Source organism: Ambystoma mexicanum, chromosome 7p, assembly GCF_040938575.1.
Source record: "Ambystoma mexicanum isolate Mex_15411 chromosome 7p, UKY_AmexF1_1, whole genome shotgun sequence".
In the NCBI taxonomy this organism is placed as follows: domain Eukaryota; kingdom Metazoa; phylum Chordata; class Amphibia; order Caudata; family Ambystomatidae; genus Ambystoma; species Ambystoma mexicanum.
Window position 1 is genome coordinate 466,283,258 of NC_090939.1, and position 21,620 is coordinate 466,304,877.

Below are 21,620 nucleotides of genomic sequence, written 5' to 3' on the forward strand. Positions count from 1 at the left end.
TCATTCTGCTGTGGTCCCATTGTTTCACATACTATCTGTGCAGTCGCGAACAGAGTTGTGAAGGGTCAGTGGAACGTAGTACTCGAGTAACGGTGGGCCCTCATTCATCACTGTACCGAGTTGCAACGACGGGCGGGGCGTCCCATTCGTGGGTGAAGGCAGTTGCCATTTTCACACACAGCCGCACTCGATGGATTAATTAGTGTTTTCAAACGGCCACAGATGCCTCTTCGACGTGATGTTGCAAATGAGGAATTCGAAGGGCGGCGCTTTCGGTTTTCAGCTAGCGGCGAGGAGATGCCCACAGGTCTGACTGCAAATATAACGTTCTATTGTTCAATGTCCTTGGGACAGGGGCCATGGCGAGAATGCTATGATTGATATGAATAGTATGGGATGCGCAATTGCGTAGTGGACGATAAGGCAGGACGTTCCCAAATACATGTTACTTCACTAGACTGGAATTACGTGCTGGGGCACTGTGGATTTTGCAGGCTGCATAACGCACAGACTCAATGGATATTTCTAATGTTATGTGAGTAAATATTCAGGCGTTTTCATTACGGGATGAGGGAATGATGAATGGATGCATGGGCAGGTGATTTGATACAGAGTTTGCCATGTACAGGGCTTCTTGGGATCTGTCCGCCCCCCCTGCGCTATGTGATGCAGGGCTGCCATAGTGGGACCATCGTCTATCTGGCCTTGTTGAGCCCTCCCTGTCTCGACGCGCCTTCAGACACTTGTGTCCATGCACGTTACCAATCCCATCTGAAGGATTCTGTTTTCACAGACGCATGCACAGGTACACTCGTTTGTGATGGTGTTTTCACCTCGATATAGATAGTTATGATTCGCAAGTGGTTTTGGGGTGGTGATGATCCTTTGGAGTGGGCTTGCATGCATATGGCTGTGGATCTAGTGTGATCATTGAAGTGAGTTGTTCGAATGTAGTTCTGATGGCCATTCTATTCTGTTTCTTTTCTTTTGGTTGACAGGTATCTCCTCCCCTTTTGCCACTGCCATCTGTATGCCACTCCTGCAGATGGGTTTTACTCCTGACACCTGCTGCTTCGTGTTAATCAGTGGAGCAGCATTACGATCTTATGGGACGATCGCCAATGGGCCACATGCCCTTACGCAGTACTGGTGGCTCGGAGCAACATTTCGGCCTTTCAGCTGGACTAGTGCCTCCCCATTGGGACGGCCCTGCGGTTCTGTGCGCTTCCATGTTGCCTTTTCGTACGTGAATGTGGCCCTGTGTACCATGAAGGAACAGGGCGTCACACAAGTAGTGGCTGGTCATTTCTTGCGGATGCAGCCCACAATGGTGAAATGTGTTTTGGAGTTCATGGCCTGATGGCTGTATGGGCTTGGTGATATTGATGTGCATTAAAATTCTATTCTGATATGGGCCGTGTAGCGTTCTTCTTTGCAAGTGATGTGGCATATTCCTATTTGGGGAGCGATGTATTGTGAGGGGATCTGCATTGGGTTCCAGCTTCGGAGTTTTGTTGCGTGGTCCTGTACTGGGCGCGTTTGCCTACGAAGCCCGTGAGTTCAGGGATGGGGGCTGCCAATATGACAGTTTGAATGTTGTCATGCTCAGGGGCGGGGGATTGGGTTTTGTGTGACAGATGCCGGTCAGCCAGGTGGACTGGTGGAATGTTGTGATTTTCTGAATATTGCTGGTCACAGGTGCCTGTGTTTGCGTGCGTTTCTTGGTGGGGGACTGTGGTCATGTCCATTGGGATGGCTTCTGTATTCGTGCCATCTGTGCCCTGCAGCTCCCATTGGCCCCTCTTGAGGTTCATTTGTTCGTTGGCATGCATGGGTGACTTGTGCATTTCACTGGTTGCATTGTGGCTTCGTTGCACCTACGGGGAGTTGTACTTTGTGGGCAGGGAGCGGTGTACGGGCAGTCAGTGGGGCCGTTTACGGTTGATTCGCGATGCCGTACTTCTCACCATGGCGGAATGGTGCATTCCGCCATGCTTGATGGCGTTAGGTACATGTCCGCTGGGGTCGGAATTGGCGTACCGTTGCGCCATGGTGGTGTTTACGGTTTGGCATGGCGCGCGCGCGCGTGCTTGGTGCAGTTAGCGTTGGCGTTCACTACGGTGTCGCTAATGGCATCGTACTTTGCGGTGACGGGTCATAGTCGCACCGAGCGCTATTCGATGGCGGTATTGCATTTCCGCCATCGTTTTCCGAATTCCGCCAGGGTCGTAATGAGGGCCAGTGTGTTGCCTTGTGTGGCCCCCGTGGGCTGCCACTGTATTCCGGCTGGGCACATGCAGGCTTGTCCTGAGTTTGGGTTAGATGCTTGGGTTCGTGAGACACACACCCCTCCTGCTTCCCGTTTCCATGGGCTTGCAAAGGGTGTGACCAAGTGACAGTGATGTACACAGTGACGCTGGGATCCCATGAGCTGCGTGGGCAGTCTGTAGTCAATACTGTGTAGACATTCCTTGTGTATATTGGTGTTGTATTGTACACTGCATGGTGTATTAATGTATGATTTTGCTTCCATGTCTCCCTCTGAATTTGCAGGTTCATTCGTCATGTCTTCACAAGGCCGGCTACTTTGGAGATGGAGTTCATGTTGTATGCAGTACACAGACCAGTTTTGAAGGCTGCAAGACTACAGTTTTAAGGGGCAATGTGGTGGCATATTCAGGTTGTATGACTACGACTACTTTAACTTAGTAATCTCATGTTTTAGAAATGTTTGAACTTGTCTAGATGCATTGTTTAGTTGGTAAGTATTTGGTCATGTGTGTTGTTAGTTCAATATTACTAGGAGCATATTGTGTGTGGCCAGTTTCCATTAGGGACACTGCACTTTGTGACACTTGTGTCAGGTTTTTGGGATTGCTTTGTTTGCTCTCACATAGCATGACATGCCATGGTATGTTGGGTGGCAGTGCTGGGGAGGGGTTGGGTGACATGGCACTGTTCTCATGTTGTATTTTGCAAGGGGGTCATGCATTTAGCAGCATATGTGTCTTTTGATGACACAGCATTGGTGGTGTTTCTGTAGGTAGGGATGCACACATTGTGACACTTCCAGGTGACCAATCTCAGGATGGTATGGTTGTGACAATTGACTGTCCCTCATACCATCATCATTGATTGTCAGCTGGTATGTGGCAGGGCTGTGTGCATTCCACAGGGGTGTGATTCTAAGTGAAGTAATTAGCCACCAGCTGTGTTCGGGCTGCCTCACCCCGTGCCCTTTCCCCTCCCATGCGTAGCGGGCGTACATGTGGTTGGGGATGTGGGGGCACCACCATGTCCACCGGCAGGCCCCGGCGTGTTGCAACGTTGTGCAGGACACATGCTGCCACTATGATCCTGCACACTACTGGAGGAGCGTATAACAGCTGCCCACCAGAACGGTCAAGGGAGCGAAAGCGTGACTTGAGCACTCCCAATGTGCGCTCCACTATGCCCCGGGTTGCAATATGGGCTGTGTTGTATCTTACCTCGGGTGGCGTGGTGGGGTTCCGAATTGGCGTCATCATGTGGGTGCTCAGAGGGTAGGCACTGTCCCCTGGGGAGGTGGTGATGGGTATCATTAGTGGGGTTGTGACATTGCTCAGTATCTGGCATGCATGTGCTGTGGCATTTATACTCAACAAGCAGCCATGTATCGCCATGCCGCCCAGCATCTAGGTCTCGGTTTAGGGTTGACATTCTGTAAATGAAACTGTCGTGGGTGAACCCTGGATAGTTGGCATATACTGAGGTGATGATTCCCTTGGCATCACATACTACCTGCACGTTGATGGAATGCCAGTGCTTGCAGTTTCTATAGATGTGCTCTGATGCCCTGGGGGGACGTAGGGCCACATGGATGCAATCAATGGCACCTAGGACTTTGGGGAATTGAGCCACCCCGTAGAAATCCTGGACAACAGCCTGCCTTTCTGCAGGTGTTCTGGGCAGGTATCTGTGCCTGCGCACTGATGGGCGTGCAGTCATGATGGCCAAGACCTGGTGTAGGCAGCGTGACTGCGTGGCCTGTGACACCCCCCCCCACTATGGCACTTGTCCGCTGAAATGATACGGTGGCAAAAAAGTGCATTACATTGAGGACCTTCTCCAGGGGGCTGAGTGCTTGGGAGCAGAGGGTGGGTGATGTGAGGTCATCCTTCCACTCACTGACCAGGTCGAGTATTATGTGAGGTGGAAACCTGTACCTCCCATACACCTGGTCATCAGGCATGCCAAAAAGGCTGGTTCTGGGTGTGAAAATTCTGGGCCTGACTATCCTCCTCCTCCTCCTGCGGTATCCCACGACCACTGCTGCTAGGAACGGTATGTTCATCCAGTCGTCTGAGCTTGCTTGTTGTTTGCGCGCACTTTTATGCTGCGTGGGTCCACGTACTCCTGCTTCCTGCTGACGTACGTGTTTCCGGATTAGCACGTCTTTTTTGACGCGTGTGTGTGGGCGTTCCGCGCATTTGCCTCCTGTACTTCCCCGGCCACCCCAGATTTACACGTACCCCGCTCGCACAGGCCCAATCACGTGTAAAACTTCACGTGAGCCCAACTTCCGGCGAGCCCCTGAAGTACACGTACCCCGCTCGCCCAGGCACAATCGCGTGTGAAACTTCCCGCGTACCCAAGAAATACACGCTATTGTTGACACAGCGGGTGTCCGTTTTTGTCGCGTACCCCTTTGCACATCATTTGTCCTAGAGGGCCACAGTATGGGAAATTCATCAGAGCTGTATATACATTCTTTTTGATAGCGCACATATTTTTAATGCGCAGGGACGCTATCGCCTGCCTTCGTGTGGCGGACATGTGCTGATGTACATAGTTGACTTTTGGTTTGTGTCATGGAATCGCCATCTCACTGCTGGGGGGTGGGGGTGCAGGGGGACATGAGTGGGACATGAGTGGGGGCCTGCTGGCAGGGTCCCCTGACTGCTGGGGGGTGGGGGTGCAAGGGGACATGAGTGGGGGCCTGCTGGCAGGTGCCCCTGACTGCTGGGGGGTGGGGGTGCAAGGGGACATGAGTGGGTGCCTACTGGCAGGTGTCCCTGACTGCTGGGGGGAGGGGGTGCTGGGGGACATGAGTGGGGGCCTGCTGGCAGGTGCCCTGCACTGCTGGGGGGTGGGGGTGCAGGGGGACATGAGTGGGACATGAGTGGGGGCCTGCTGGCAGGTGCCCTGCACTGCTGGGGGGTGGGGGTGCAGGAGGACATGAGTGGGACATGAGTGGGGGCCTGCTGGCAGGGGCCCCTGACTGCTGGGGGGGTGGGGGTGCTGGGGGACATGAGTGGGGGCCTGCTGGCATGTGCCCTGCACTGCTGGGGGGTGGGGGTGCAGGGGGACATGAGTGGGACATGAGTGGGGGCCTGCTGGCAGGTGCACCTGACTGCTGGGGGGTGGGGGTACTGGAGGACATGAGTGGGGGCCTGCTGGCAGGTGCCCTGCACTGCTGGGGGGTGGGGGTGCAGGGGGACATGAGTGGGACATGAGTGGGGGCCTGCTGGCAGGTGCCCCTGACTGCTGGGGGGTGGGGGTGCTGGGGGACATGAGTGGGGGCCTGCTGGCAGGTGCCCTGCACTGCTGGGGGGTGGGGGTGCAGGGGGACATGAGTGGGACATGAGTGGGGGCCTGCTGGCAGGGGCCCCTGACTGCTGGGGGGTGGGGGTGCAGGGAGACATGAGTGGTACATGAGTGGGGGCCTGCTGGCAGGGGCCCCTGACTGCTGGGGGGTGGGGGTGCTGGGGGACATGAGTGGTACATGAGTGGGGGCCTGCTGGCAGGGGCCCCTGACTGCTGGGGGGTGGGGGTGCTGGGGGACATGAGTGGGGGCCTGCTGGCAGTTGCATCCCACTGCTGGGGGGTGGGGGTGCTGGGGGACATGTGTGGGACATGAGTGGGGGCCTGCTGGCAGGTGCCCTGCACTGCTGGGGGGTGGGGGTGCAGGGGGACATGAGTGGGACATGAGTGGGGGCCTGCTGGCAGGTGCCCCTGACTGCTGGGGGGTGGGGGTGCTGAGGGACATGAGTGGGGTCCTGCTGGCAGGTGCCCCTGACTGCTAGGGGGTGGGGGTACTGGGGGACATGAGTGGGACATGAGTGGGGGCCTGCTGGCAGGTGCCCTGCACTGCTGGGGGGTGGGGGTGAAGGGGGACATGAGTGGGACATGAGTGGGGGCCTACTGGCAGGGGCCCCTGACTGATGGGGGGTGGGGCTGCAAGGCGACATGAGTGGGGGCCTGCTGGCAGGTGCCCCTGACTGCTGGGGGGTGGGGGGGTGGGGGTGCAGGGGGACATGAGTGGGGGCCTGCTGGCAGGGGCCCCTGACTGCTGGGAGGCGGGGGTGCAGGGGGCGAGTGGGACAGGAATGGGGGCCTGCTGGTAGGTGCCCCCGACTGCTGGGTGGTGGGGGTGCTGGGGGACATGAGTGGGGGCCTGCTGGCAGGTGCCCTGCACTGCTGGGGGGTGGGTGTGCAGGGGGACATGAGTGGGACATGAGTGGGGGCCTGCTGGCATGTGCCCCTGACTGCTGGGGGGTGGGGGTGCAGGGGGACATGAGTGGGACATGAGTGGGGGCCTGCTGGCAGGGGCCCCTGACTGCTGGGGGGTGGGGGTGCAGGGGGACATGAGTGGGACATGAGTGAGGGGCCTGCTGGCAGGTGCCCCTGACTGCTGGGGGGTGGGGGTGCAGGGGGGCATGAGTGGGACATGAGGGGGGGGGCCTGCTGGCAGGTGCCCTGCACTGCTGGGGGGTGGGGGTGCAGGGGGACATGAGTGGGACATGAGTGGGACATGAGTGGGGGCCCACTGGCAGGGGCTCCTGACTGCTGGGGGGTGGGGGTGCAAGGGGACATGAGTGGGGGCCTGCTGGCAGGTGCCCCTGACTGCTGGGGGGTGGGGGTGCTGGGGGACATGAGTGGGGGCCTGCTGGCAGGTGCCCTGCACTGCTGGGGGGTGGGGGTGCACGGGGACATGAGTGGGACATGAGTGGGGGCCTGCTGGCAGGTGCCCCTGACTGCTGGGGGGTGGCGGTGCAGGGGGACATGAGTGGGACATGAGTGGGGGCCTGCTGGCAGGTGCCCCTGACTGCTGGGGGGTGGGGGTGCAGGGGGTCATGCGTGAGACATGAGTGGGGGCCTGCTGGCAGGGGCCCCTGACTGCTGGGGGGTGGAGGTGCAAGGGGACATGAGTGGGGGCCTGCTTGCAGGTGCACCTGACTGCTGGGGGGTGGGGGTGCTGGGGGACATGAGTGGGGCCTGCTGGCAGGGGCCCCTAAATGCTGGGGGGTGGGGGTGCAAGGGGACATGAGTGGGGGCCTGCTGGCAGGTGCACCTGACTGCTGGGGGGTGGGGGTGCTGGGGGACATGAGTGGGGGCCTGCTGGCAGGTGCCCTGCACTGCTGGGGGTGGGGGTGCAGGGGGACATGAGTGGGACATGAGTGGGGGCCTGCTGGCAGGTGCCCCTGACTGCTGGGGGGTGGGGGTGCAGGGGGACATGAGTGGGACATGAGTGGGGTCCTGCTGGCAGGTGCCCCTGACTGCTGGGGGGTGGGGGTGCAGGGGGGACATGAGTGGGACATGAGTGGGGGCCTGCTGGCAGGTGCCCCGGACTGCTGGGGGATGGGGGTGCAGGGGGACATGAGTGGGACATGAATGGGGGCCTGCTGGCAGGGGCCCCTGACTGCTGGGGGGTGGGGGTGTAGGGGGACATGAGTGGGACATGAGTGGGTGCCTGCTGGGAGGTGCCCCTGACTGCTGGGGGGTGAGGGTGCAGGGGGACATGAGTGGGACATGAGTGGGGGCCTGCTGGCAGGTGCCCCTGCACTGCTGGGGGGTGGGGGTGCAGGGGGACATGAGTTGTTGATCATATTGCAAGGTGACATGTGCCTTGGCTGGGGGGCATGCCCATGGTGGATGGGCTGCCTGCGGGACATGACCGGGGTGCAGGGTAGTCCCCTGTGGTGTGGGCTGCCTGCAGTGGTCGTGGAGGGGGTAGAGGGGACACCTGGGGGGACCCACACTGCCAATTCACGTGTAGGACTCCCCGCGCACCCCTGAAATACACGTTCCCCGCTCTGACAGCAAAATTGCGTGTGAAACTTCCCACGCACCCCTGAAATACACGTACCCAGGCCAATCGCGTGTGAAACTTCCCACGCGAACCCCTGAAATACACGTACCCCGCTCTCCCAAGGCCTATCGCGTGTGAAACTTCATGCGAACCCCTGAAATACACGTACCCCGCTCGCCCAAGGCCTATCGCGTGTGAAAGTTCCCGCGCAACCCCGAAATACACGCACACGCTATTTTCCACACAGCGGGTGTCAGTGTTTGTCACGTACCCCTTTGCACGTCATTTGTCCTAGAGGGCCACAGTATGGGACATTCATCATGGCTGTATATACGTCCTTTTTGTTAGCGCAAATTTTGGCGCACATTTCTTTCATCCGCAGGGACGCTACCGCCTGCCTTCGTGTGGCGGACGTGTTTAGGCCTGTGTGCGTCTTTGCCCGTGTGCTTTTTTGCCCTATTCGATTCCATGAATACGTGTTGTAGGCGAGCGTGTGGGCGTTCCATGCACTTGCCTCCTGTACTTCACCCGTGATGCCCACATTTTCACGCGTTGTTCCCCATTCCGCGTGTCGCGCCCCGTGTTACGCCTACTTTTGTTGTGTGTGCCGGGCTATGTGCGCTTTCTCTGTGCGCTTAGTGCACGCGGTTTGACAACGTGTTCGCCAGCGTGCGCCACGTAGTATTTTGGCGCACATCCTGGAATTTCCTCGCGCACGGACTTCCATGAATCGCTGTGCGCGGGTTTTGCTGCGATTTTCACACTGGCACTGCGATTCGCACGCTTGCGCCGAACATTTCAGCGCACATTATTTCCATGAATCGACCCGTTAGTCTGTTCTTAAACACCTCAAATTCACAATGCAGACAAAAACGTCCAAAAATCATTTAGAGTAGAATAAGCATCCATTTCGGACTATGTATTTTGCTTTTCGAAGGTTGCAGTTATAGCCTGTTTTTTTCTGCCGTTGCCTCTGTTACGATCATCACAAGACAGTCCATCTCGGTGTTCTCGGTCACTGGACAAATTCCTTGTGCTTAAATTCTTGTGTACAGTGTAGAAATGTTTGACCATAGCACATAAAGTGGCCCTTGATTACACTGTGCCACAATAAATGCTTTGTTTATGTGTCTATCTTTCCCACCCGTTTGACATCCTCACTCCCCGATGAGATGACAACCTGAGAGGGGAGCCGGGCCTTGCGTCTCCGGCTGGTGGTGCGAACCCTGCCACTGTGCTCCACAGCACCTTCTCCGCCCTCTTGATCAGTTGACGCTGCAGACAGGGAGAGATAGGAGACAGGCATCAGGGCACTGTACAATGGACTCATACACACATGACAGTTCCACATGAGTGGCATTGTCAATCTTCAGACATGGCATCACAATCCCCAACACACATGTCATTGCAACTCACACACATGAGCTATTCCACAGCCATATCGCAACAGCCAGCATCATCCATACACATACAACAGCATGAGCAGCCAAAGGTGAGCCAGACATCACATGAAACACAGCGAGTGCACTAGACATGCACACACGCCACCACACTTACATGCATGTGTACACCTCCGCCAACTGTCGCAGTGATGAGATTGGCATCCATGTCACATCTGGCAATCAGTCTTCTACATATCAGTCTCACATGCATCCATGTTGCATGACTGTTGCACCCTTGTCAAATACACACACATGCACATGCACATGGTGCAGATACATGCAGCTGGAACCAACATCCATGTGTGACACCATAACCATGCCAACTTACATACACTGTAATCCAAAGATGTGTGCTCACACATCTGCATTTGGCCTGCATGCTTACCCACACATACACCATCCATGTGTCTCCCACATGAAAGGACTTGCATGTGTCAGCCTCACAGCCCTGTACATACACATCCATACATGGCCCTACAAAACCACATGTACAACCTGCACACTACTGGCACATCACCACACGCCCAGCTTCCAATCAGTATGCATGTACACTTACCGCTCGACTCCAGACGGGTCTGTCTCTCAAGGACCTGGACGTGGAGCGCTGGGCATATATGCGTTCCAGGACCCTCATCTGATGTTCCGACAGGTGGCCCCAGCACCCCTTAGCATCCGCTGCCTTCAAGAGGTGCCGGGCCTTGTTGAGGGTCCTGGACCTGAAGTCCTCCCAGCGCTTCTTGACATGTTGGAAGTTGCGGACTGCCACCCCCTCCGCATTGATGGCAGTCACGATGTCCGTCCAGATCCGAGTCCGTCCTTCCTTGTTGGCGCACAAACTTCCGAAGAGGGCATCATACTGCCCCCGGACTTGCTCCACCAGGACACCAACTTTGGTGGCAGTGAAGCTGGTGCCCCTCTGCCTCTTTGGCTGGGGGTTGCCAGTGGTGCCAGATGGTGCAGTGCCCGACATGGTAACCCCAGCGGTAGGTGTGGGTGGGCAACTGGGTCCTGGGGCTGGGCTGTGGAGTGATGGAATAGCAGTCGGGAGTCTTCGGTTCCAGCAGGGGTGGTCACAGCAACAGCACCCCTGGCTGACGTGCAGGCAGCAAATGGCAGGGCACGTGGGCAGCAGGTAATCAGGCAGCAGCAGATGGCAGGTGGGAGGTGCTCGGGGCTCTGGGGGGCAGTAATTTGGCCTTCTGGGCAGGAGCGTGGTCTTCCGTGTGTGAACGCGTGACCAGCTTGATACAGAGTGATTTGGCACGTGAAAATCTTGCACGTCAGCGTGTAATTCGAGGAAAGGCCCTTAGCGCGTAAGCGCGTCAGCGCACGTACGCGATTTCATTGGACCAAAGGCCCTTAGCGCGTAAGCGTGTCTGTGACGTGACACGCGCGGGTGTTTCCCTCATAGCACGTGATGACAGAGCACAGGTGGAAAAGCTGCATGTCCGAATGTCAGCGCGTGTAATTCGAGGAAAGGATGCGTACACGCGTAAGTGACGTGTACGTGTGGGCCGGTTTAAAAGGTACATGTAGAACGCCATTTTCTTGTACGTGCTTTTCGTGGAGAGCGAGTGGGTGAATTCTGTACTTCTTGTCGGTTCACACGCGATTACTTCACAGCGTTTCAAGTTCGTACTCCCTGTTACCTCTGACAGCTTTCATTTTTCTACTTTTTTTGGGCCTGTTTCCTCAAACAGTGTTCACTTCTCCTTTTGTCCTGTCTCCTCAGACAGCGTACAATTCTTCTTTTGGCGGGGGTGTTGCCAACGCGCACACACGTGTATTTTTCACGTTCTTATTCCAGGAAGACGGTGAGTTCCGCACGTACTTAGCAACTGTGCTTGCCCCGTGTGTCGCACTCCCCTTCAGAGGTCATTGTAGGCTGTGTGTATTACGCCTGCACTTATTTTTGTGTTTCTGGGTGCCACAGCGTAGTGCGGGTTTGTTTTTCCACGCACGTGGTCTACGAGGGGTTGCATGCACGTTTATTTTTGTTTTTGGGCTGCCTGTGCGTTGCGTGACCCGTCATCTTCCCCCAGGGGTCACAGACAGCCTTGTTAGAGCACTAGGGTACGAATTCCATCTAGTACCCTACCCCTTTGACCCCCAATTGCCCAGGACAATAGTTTACTGCTCCTCCCATACGCACAACAACATCAGTGCCATGGTTGGGAGGCGAACAAGCGGTAAGGGAGGCAAAGGTGGCCGACCTTCAAGAGGTGGACGTGGTGGGCGCGGTAGGGGACGTGGCTGGGATTTGCAGGGTTCCCCTATACCCCCATGTGTGGAGGACCAATCAGGGACACCCATGCCCTCCCCATGGTTGAGGGAAACGTGGCTGAGACCATCCCAGCTCAGCCCTTGTTGGACCAGGCCATTGTGGCACCTGACCTGGCACAGATGACTCCCTGGCTGACTTCCAGGTAAGCAAGTCTAAGCCACGTGTGGCGGTGCAAGTTGTTGGCACCAAGAAATGTGGATCTGGGGCAGCTATGTCATCTGCTGCCCCAAGTAGGCAGGGTGGGGAGGCCGCAGGGGCAGCTGCAGCTCCATCCACCCCAGCTCTGACTCTCCCAGCCAAGACAGTGTCGGTCCTGGTCCATCATACTGATGTTCCCCCTGCCAACATCACACTTCAGACAATGCCTACACCCAGTCTTATGGTCATTGTGCATTTGCACACTCCAACTACCCAGTCCACCGGTGTTTCTGCCCCTACTGACCAAAGCAGCGTTAGCCACTCTGGCTCCGCTCCACCTTCTAAAAAGAGGAAGAAGGGTGCTCTGTCACAACAGGCTGAGACCCCAGGCACGGCTACACACTCTGGTACCTCAAGGAAGCCTTGCTTCAATGATTCGGAACTTGATGCACTTGTGGGCTATGTGTCGGCACATAGCCACGAAATGCTGTTGACTGCAGGGTGCAAGACCACACCTGGTCAACGTCAGGCACACTGGCAGATCATCGCAGACAGCATAAGTGCCCTTGGATTTGTGAGGCGCTCAGCTGGTGATTGCTACAAGTGGTGGAACGACCTGAAACGCAGAGCAAAGAAGAAGCTGGCCTCAAATCATGCCGCTACTCTGGTGACTGGCGGTGGGTCTCCACAAGAGGACAACAAACTCACTGAACATGAGTCTGTTGCTGGGACCTTCGTCACTGAGGAACAGATCCGAGGTGTGGGAAAACTACCTGATTATGAAGCATTGTCCGGTGAGTGCCCATGCGTGTGTGTAGTGCATTTGTATGTATTTTGGGTGACGGGTTCTGATTGAGTGCCAGGTGAGGGTGTGTACTCCAGAGTGTTATGGGTCACCCATTTCCTTCCTCACATGGGATCACATGCCTTGTATTTGGCTATGACTGCATCCCTTCTGCCCACAGTATCCTATTAGGTCCACAAGTGTGCAGTTGACCTTGTACTGCCATCTTGCAACTACATCGGTCAGAATTTGTAAGTGTGCCTTCAGGATAATATTTTTCACTCTCCCCTTTTTTGCTAGAAATTTATCAACCATATTGTGACATATGTGATATGCTTCGGTCATTGTTTACTGGCCACACTGGGGCAATGCTTTACCTGGTTATGTACACAATGAGACCATTCAGGCTGATGGAGTATTGGCCAGCACAAATGTTTAGATGAGTGCCTGTTTGCATGTGGAAAATGACAGATGTTTCCTGTGATTTCAATGTGACGATAAATAGATCAGACAACTATTACTGTATTCTTGTACCTTGCATGTGTTGCAGTGAGTGGCACATGTGTACTTAGTCACAGTATGCGGCATTTTTCATGTCATCATTCCATCTCACATGGATGGGTGACAGTACTCAATCACTGACATATGGCTGTACTTGTCAAATGTACCATGGCTATGCTAAATGCCATCTGTGTGCTGCCATGTGTCATGTATGTGTATTGGACATGCCACTCACAGGCCAATGTGTGATGGCAGTGCTACCCAGCATGCAGTAAATGTGTTGTTCTCCCATATTGGTGTCATCAGTGTCTTCCTTTTGCCTCCCCTTACTACTCAGTGACAGTGCGGGCATGTGTGATCATGTACTGGTTCTTTAGCTTGACAGGCCTATTGTGTGTGCTATGGTGCTAATGCCTGTTTCCATTTTTTCTCTTTCATGTTTTTGCAGGGGATGACGCACTTGATGCTGTTGAGGTTGAGGAGATGGTGCAGACCCAGGAGGAATCCCACGCACGACCGAGCACCAGCGGGGGACGTGGTGTGGTGGTGGGTGAGAACCCAATCCTCCTGCAGACCATACTTTCCAGGGGTGTCTCTGGGTGCACCTCCCCAGACCTCTATTCAGGTGCTGATTCGGATGATGAGACCTATGTGCCGTCACAGGTAAGTGTTTCTGGCAGGGATTCTGTTCTGCCCAACCCACCTGCACCAGGGGTAGATCCCTCTATGGGGATGTCAGTGTTGGTAGAGGCGCCTTTGGCGGTTACGGATGCAGGGTCACACTCCACAGCATCTGATCCTGTTCCTGGGCCCGAAGATCAGAGGGGGAATGCAGTCCTGCAGCCTCAGGCGGTGCCAGCACAGCAAGGTGCACATTGCCTTGCCCCAAACAGGTGTGGTGCCCGTCGACGTGGTGGCCGTAAGCCACCAGGTAATAGCGTATGGGAGAACTCCATGTACGCTATGGCAACCCAACAGGCAGCATCAGTTGAAATGATGGCTCAGGCAATGGAGAGGGTGGCCACTTCCATTATGCCCCCTGAAAGGCAGATTGAGCAACTACAGCAGGCAACATACTCCATTTGCCAATCATACAGCGAAGACATGTTGCCGTCCAACAGGGACCGACGGGCGGAACTGGAGACTCTGCGCCAATCCATCTCAATAGAGTCCCAGGCCCACAGGGAAGCCCTGAGTGAAGAACTCCATAACCTTAGGCAGACTCTTCTTGAGCTTGAGACTTCCGCTAATTTTAGGGCAGAACAGCGGCTGGAGCACCTCACAAGTACGCTCTCAGTTGAGATGTGGGCAACTCGGGAGGAGATCCGGGCATCATGTCAGGTGTTGGATGGGAATCTCCCCACTATAATCCTCCAGAACAAGACCTTCCACACCCGCATGCTTGCTGCCATGGAGGACCATACCAGGGCTTTGCGTGGGCTGCCTCCCATAGCACCACCATCTCCTGATGCAGCAGCAGAGGGTCATGAGAGCGACGGCAGCAGTTCTCCCACAATGGCATAGCCGTGCAGGCCATGAGCCCATGGAGGTGTTTTTTCTCCCCAACATCCACACAGGTGGCTGTTGGTGCGCACCCTGTCCTCGGACCTCCTGGGTAGCCTCCCTTCCCCCACATGGCCATTTTTGATTTTTGATTTTTGCATTTTGATTTTTGATTTTTGAATTTTGATTTTTGAAAAAAAAATTGACAGTGTGTTGCCTTGTGTGGCTCCCGTGGGCAGCCACTGTATTCCGGCTGGGCACATGCAGGCTTGTCCTGAGTTTGGGTTAGATGCTTGGGTTCGTGAGACACACACCCCTCCTGCTTCCCGTTTCCATGGGCTTGCAAAGGGTGTGACCAAGTGACAGTGATGTACACAGTGACGCTGGGCTCCCATGAGCTGTGTGGGCAGTCTGTAGTCAATACTGTGTAGACATTCCTTGTGTATATTGGTGTTGTATTGTACACTGCATGGTGTATTAATGTATGATTTTGCTTCCATGTCTCCCTCTGAATTTGCAGGTTCATTCCTCATGTCTTCACAAGGCCGGCTACTTTGGAGATGGAGTTCATGTTGTATGCAGTACACAGACCAATTTTGAAGGCTGCAAGACTACAGTTTGAAGGGGCGATGTGGTGGCATATTCAGGTTGTATGACTACGACTACTTTAACTTAGTAATCTCATGTTTTAGAAATGTTTGAACTTGTCTAGATGCATTGTTTAGTTGGTAAGTATTTGGTCATGTGTGTTGTTAGTTCAATATTACTAGGAGCATATTGTGTGTGGCCAGTTTCCATTAGGGACACAGTACTTTGTGACACTTGTGTCAGGTTTTTGGGATTGCTTTGTTTGCTCTCACATAGCATGACATGCCATGGTGTGTTGGGTGGCAGTGCTGGGGAGGGGTTGGGTGACATGGCACTGTTCTCATGTTGTATTTTGCAAGGGGGTTGTGCATTTAGCAGCATATGTGTCTTTTGATGACACAGCATTGGTGGTGTTTCTGTAGGTAGGGATGTACACATTGTGACACTTCCAGGTGACCAATCTCAGGATGGTATGGTTGTGACAGTTGACTCTTCCTCATGCCATCATCATTGATTATCAGCTGGTATGTGGCAGGGCTGTGTGCATTCCACAGGGGTGTGATTGTGAGTGAAGTAATTAGCAACCAGCTGTGTTCGGGCTGCCTCACCCCGTGCCCTTTCCCATCCCATGCGCAGCGGGCGTGCATGTGGTTGGGGATGTGGGGGCACCACCATGTCCACCGGCAGGCCCCGGCGTGTTGCAACGTTGTGCAGGACACATGCTGCCACTATGATCCTGCACACTACTGGGGGAGCGTATAACAGCTGCCCACCAGAACGGTCAAGGGAGCGAAAGCGTGACTTGAGCACTCCGAATGTGCGCTCCACTATGCCCCGGGTTGCAATATGGGCTGTGTTGTATCTTACCTCGGGTGGCGTGGTGGGGTTCCGAATTGGCGTCATCATGTGGGTGCTCAGAGGGTAGGCACTGTCCCCTGGGGAGGTGGTGATGGGTATCGTTAGTGGGGTTGTGACATTACTCAGTATCTGGCATGCATGCATGTGCTGTGGCATTTATACTCACCAAGAAGCCATGTATCGCCATGCCGCCCAGCTGCTAGGTCCCGGTTTAGGGTTGACATTCTGTAAATGAAACTGTCGTGGGTGGACCCTGGATAGTTGGCATATACTGAGGTGATGATTCCCTTGGCATCACATACTACCTGCACGTTGATGGAATGCCAGTGCTTGCGGTTTCTATAGATGTGCTCTGATGCCCTGGGAGGACGTAGGGCCACATGGATGCAATCAATGGCACCTAGGACTTTGGGGAATTGAACCACCCCGTAGAAATCCTGGACGACAGCCTGCCTTTCTGCAGGTGTTCTGGGCAGGTATCTATGCCTGCACACTGATGGGCGTGCAGTCATGATGGCCAAGACCTGGTGTAGGCAGCGTGACTGCGTGGCCTGTGACACCCCCCCCACGATGGCACTTGTCCGCTGAAATGATATGGTGGCCAAAAAGTGCAGTACATTGAGGACCTACTCCAGGGGGCTGAGTGCTTGGGAGCAGACGGTGGGTGATGTGAGGTCATCCTCCCACTCACTGACCAGGTCGAGTATTATGTGAGGTGGAAACCTGTACCTCCCATACACCTGGTCATCAGGCATGCCAAAAAGGCTGGTTCTGGGTGTGAAAATTCTGGGCCTGACTATCCTCCTCCTCCTCCTGCGGTATCCCACGACCACTGCTGCTAGGAACGGTATGTTCATCCTGTCGTCTGAGCTTGCTTGTTGTTTGCGTGCACTTTTATGCTGCGTGGGTCCACGTACTCCTGCTTCCTGCTGGCGTACGTGTTTCCAGATTAGCACGTCTTTTTTGGCGCGTGCGTTTGGGCGTTCCGCGCATTTGCCTCCTGTACTTCCCCGCCCACCCCAGATTTACACGTACCCCGCTCGCACAGGCCCAATCACGTGTAAAACTTCACGTGAGCCCAACTTCCGGCGAGCCCCTGAAGTACACCTACCCCGCTCGCCCAGGCACAATCGCGTGTGAAACTTCCCGCGTACCCAAGAATTACACGCTATTGTTGACACAGCGGGTGTCCGTTTTTGTCGCGTACCCCTTTGCACGTCATTTGTCCTAGAGGGCCACAGTATGGGAAATTCATCAGAGCTGTATATACATGCTTTTTGATAGCGCACATATTTTTCATGCGCAGGGACGCTACCACCTGCCTTCGTGTGGCGGACATGTGTTGATGTACATAGTTGACTTTTGGTTTGTGTCATGGAATCGCCATCTCACTGCTGGCGGTTGGGGGTGCCGGGGGACATGAGTGGGACATGAGTGGGGGCCTGCTGGCAGGGGCCCCTGACTGCTGGGGGGTGGGGGTGCAAGGGGACATGAGTGAGGGCCTGCTGGCAGGTGGCCCTGACTGCTGGGGGGTGGGGTTGCTGGGGGACATGAGTGGGGGCCTGCTGGCAGGGGCCCCTGACTGCTGGGGGGTGGGGGTGCAAGGGGACATGAGTGGGGGCCTGCTGGCAGGTGCCCCTGACTGCTGGGGGGAAAGGGTGCTGGGGGACATGAGTGGGGGCCTGCTGGCAGGTGCCCTGCACTGCTGGGGGGTGGGGGTGCAGGGGGACATGAGTGGGACATGAGTGGGGGCCTGCTGGCAGGGGCCCCTGACTGCTGGGTGGGTGGGGCTGCTGGGGGACATGAGTGGACGCCTGCTGGCATGTGCCCTGCACTGCTGGGGGGTGGGGCTGCAGGGGGACATGAGTGGGGGCCTGCTGGCAGGTGGCCCTGACTGCTGGGGGGTGGGGTTGCTGGGGGACATGAGTGGGGGCCTGCTGGCAGGGGCCCCTGACTGCTGGGGGGTGGGAGTGCAAGGGGACATGAGTGGGGGCCTGCTGGCAGGTGCCCCTGACTGCTGGGGGGAAAGGGTGCTGGGGGACATGAGTGGGGGCCTGCTGGCAGGTGCCCTGCACTGCTGGGGGGTGGGGGTGCAGGGGGACATGAGTGGGACATGAGTGGGGGCCTGCTGGCAGGTGCCCTGCACTGCTGGGGGGTGGGGGTGCAGGGGGACATGAGTGGGACATGAGTGGGGGCCTGCTGGCAGGGGCCCCTGACTGCTGGGGGGGTGGGGGTGCTGGGGGACATGAGTGGGGGCCTGCTGGCAGGTGCCCCTGACTGCTGGGGGGTGGGGTTGCTGGGGGACATGAGTGGGGGCCTGCTGGCATGTGCCCTGCACTGCTGGGGGGTGGGGCTGCAGGGGGACATGAGTGGGGGCCTGCTGGCAGGTGCCCCTGACTGCTGGGGGGTGGGGTTGCTGGGGGACATGAGTGGGGGCCTGCTGGCAGGTGCCCTGCACTGCTGGGGGGTGGGGGTGCAGGGGGACATGAGTGGGACATTAGTGGGGGCCTGCTGGCAGGTGCCCCTGACTTCTGGGGAGTGGGGGTTCAGGGGGACATGAGTGGGACATGAGTGGGGGCCTGCTGGCGGGGCCCCTGACTGCTGGGGGGTGGGGGTGCAAGGGGACATGAGTGGGGGCCTGCTGGCAGGTGCATCGACTGCAGCGGGGTGGGGGTGTTGGGGGACATGTGTGGGACATGAGTGGGGGCCTGCTGGCAGGGGCCCCTGACTACAGGTGGGTGGGGGTGCAAGGGGACATGAGTGGGGGCCTGCTGGCAGGGTCCCCTGAATGCTGGGGGGTGGGGGTGCAAGGGGACATTAGTGGGGGCCTGCTGGCAGGTGCCCCTGACTGCTCGGGGGTGGGGGTGCTGGGGGACATGAGTGGGGGCCTGCTGGCAGGTGCCCTGCACTGCTGGGGGGTGGGGATTCAGGGGGACATGAGTGGGGGCCTGCTGGCAGGTGCCCCTGACTGCTGGGAGGTGGGGGTGCTGAGGGACATGAGTGGGGTCCTGCTGGCAGGTGCCCCCTACTGCTAGGGGGTGGGGGTACAGGGGGACATGAGTGGGACATGAGTGGGGGCCTACTGGCAGGGGCCCCTGACTGATTGGGGGTGGGGCTGCAAGGCGACATGAGTGGGGGCCTGCTGGCAGGTGCCCCTGACTGCTGGGGGGTAGGGGGGTGGGGGTGCAGGGGGACATGAGTGGGGGCCTGCTGGCAGGGGCCCCTGACTGCTGGGGGGCGTGGGTGCAGGGGGACGAGTGGGACAGGAGTGGGGGCCTGCTGGTAGGTGCCCCCGACTGCTGGGTGGTGGGGGTGCTGGGGGACATGAGTGGGGGCCTGCTGGCAGGTGCCCTGCACTGCTGGGGGGTGGGGGTGCAAGGGGACATGAGTGGGACATGAGTGGGGGCCTGCTGGCAGGTGCCCCTGACTGCTGGGGGGTGGGGGTGCAGGGGGACATGAGTGGGGGCCTGCTGGCATGTGCCCCTGACTGCTGGGGGGTGGGGGTGCAGGGGGACATGAGTGGGACATGAGTGGGGGCCTGCTGGCAGGGGCCCCTGACTGCTGGGGGGCGGGTGTGCAGGGGGACGAGTGGGACAGGAGTGGGGGCCTGCTGGTAGGTGTCCCCGACTGCTGGGTGGTGGGGGTGCTGGGGGACATGAGTGGGGGGCTGCTGGCAGGTGCCCTGCACTGCTGGGGGGTGGGGGTGCAGGGGGACATGGGTGGGGGCCTGCTGGCAGGTGTCCCTGACTGCTGGGGGGTGGGGGTGCAGGGGGACATGAGTGGGGGCCTGCTGGCAGGTGCCCTGCACTGCTGGGGGGTGGGGGTGCAGGGGGACATGAGTGGGACATGAGTGGAGGCCCACTGGCAGGGGCCCCTGACTACTGGGGGGTGGGGGTGCAAGGGGACATGAGTGGGGGCCTGCTGGCAGGTGCCCCTGACTGCTGGGGGGTGGGGGTGCTGGGGGACATGAGTGGGGGCCTGCTGGCAGGTGCTCTGCACTGCTGGGGGGTGGGGGTGCACTGGGACATGAGTGGGACATGAATGGGGGCCTTCTGGCAGGTGCCCCTGACTGCTGGGGGGTGGGGGTGCAGGGGGACATGAGTGGGACATGAGTGGGGGCCTGCTGGCAGGTGCCCCTGACTGCTGGGGGGTGAGGGTGCAGGGGGACATGCGTGGGACATGAGTGGGGGCCTGCTGGCAGGGGCCCCTGACTGCTGGGGGGTGGGGGTGCAAGGGGACATGAGTGGGGGCCTGCTTGCAGGTGCACCTGACTGCTGGGGGGTGGGGGTGCAAGGGGACATGAGTGGGGGCCTGCTGGCAGGTGCATCGACTGCAGCGGGGTGGGGGTGTTGGGGGACATGTGTGGGACATGAGTGGGGGCCTGCTGGCAGGGGCCCCTGACTACAGGTGGGTGGGGGTGCAAGGGGACATGAGTGGGGGCCTGCTGGCAGGGTCCCCTGAATGCTGGGGGGTGGGGGTGCAAGGGGACATTAGTGGGGGCCTGCTGGCAGGTGCCCCTGACTGCTCGGGGGTGGGGGTGCTGGGGGACATGAGTGGGGGCCTGCTGGCAGGTGCCCTGCACTGCTGGGGGGTGGGGATTCAGGGGGACATGAGTGGGGGCCTGCTGGCAGGTGCCCCTGACTGCTGGGAGGTGGGGGTGCTGAGGGACATGAGTGGGGTCCTGCTGGCAGGTGCCCCCTACTGCTAGGGGGTGGGGGTACAGGGGGACATGAGTGGGACATGAGTGGGGGACTACTGGCAGGGGCCCCTGACTGATTGGGGGTGGGGCTGCAAGGCGACATGAGTGGGGGCCTGCTGGCAGGTGCCCCTGACTGCTGGGGGGTAGGGGGGTGGGGGTGCAGGGGGACATGAGTGGGGGCCTGCTGGCAGGGGCCCCTGACTGCTGGGGGGCGTGGGTGCAGGGGGACGAGTGGGACAGGAGTGGGGGCCTGCTGGTAGGTGCCCCCGACTGCTGGGTGGTGGGGGTGCTGGGGGACATGAGTGGGGGCCTGCTGGCAGGTGCCCTGCACTGCTGGGGGGTGGGGGTGCAAGGGGACATGAGTGGGACATGAGTGGGGGCCTGCTGGCAGGTGCCCCTGACTGCTGGGGGGTGGGGGTGCAGGGGGACATGAGTGGGGGCCTGCTGGCATGTGCCCCTGACTGCTGGGGGGTGGGGGTGCAGGGGGACATGAGTGGGACATGAGTGGGGGCCTGCTGGCAGGGGCCCCTGACTGCTGGGGGGCGGGTGTGCAGGGGGACGAGTGGGACAGGAGTGGGGGCCTGCTGGTAGGTGTCCCCGACTGCTGGGTGGTGGGGGTGCTGGGGGACATGAGTGGGGGGCTGCTGGCAGGTGCCCTGCACTGCTGGGGGGTGGGGGTGCAGGGGGACATGGGTGGGGGCCTGCTGGCAGGTGTCCCTGACTGCTGGGGGGTGGGGGTGCAGGGGGACATG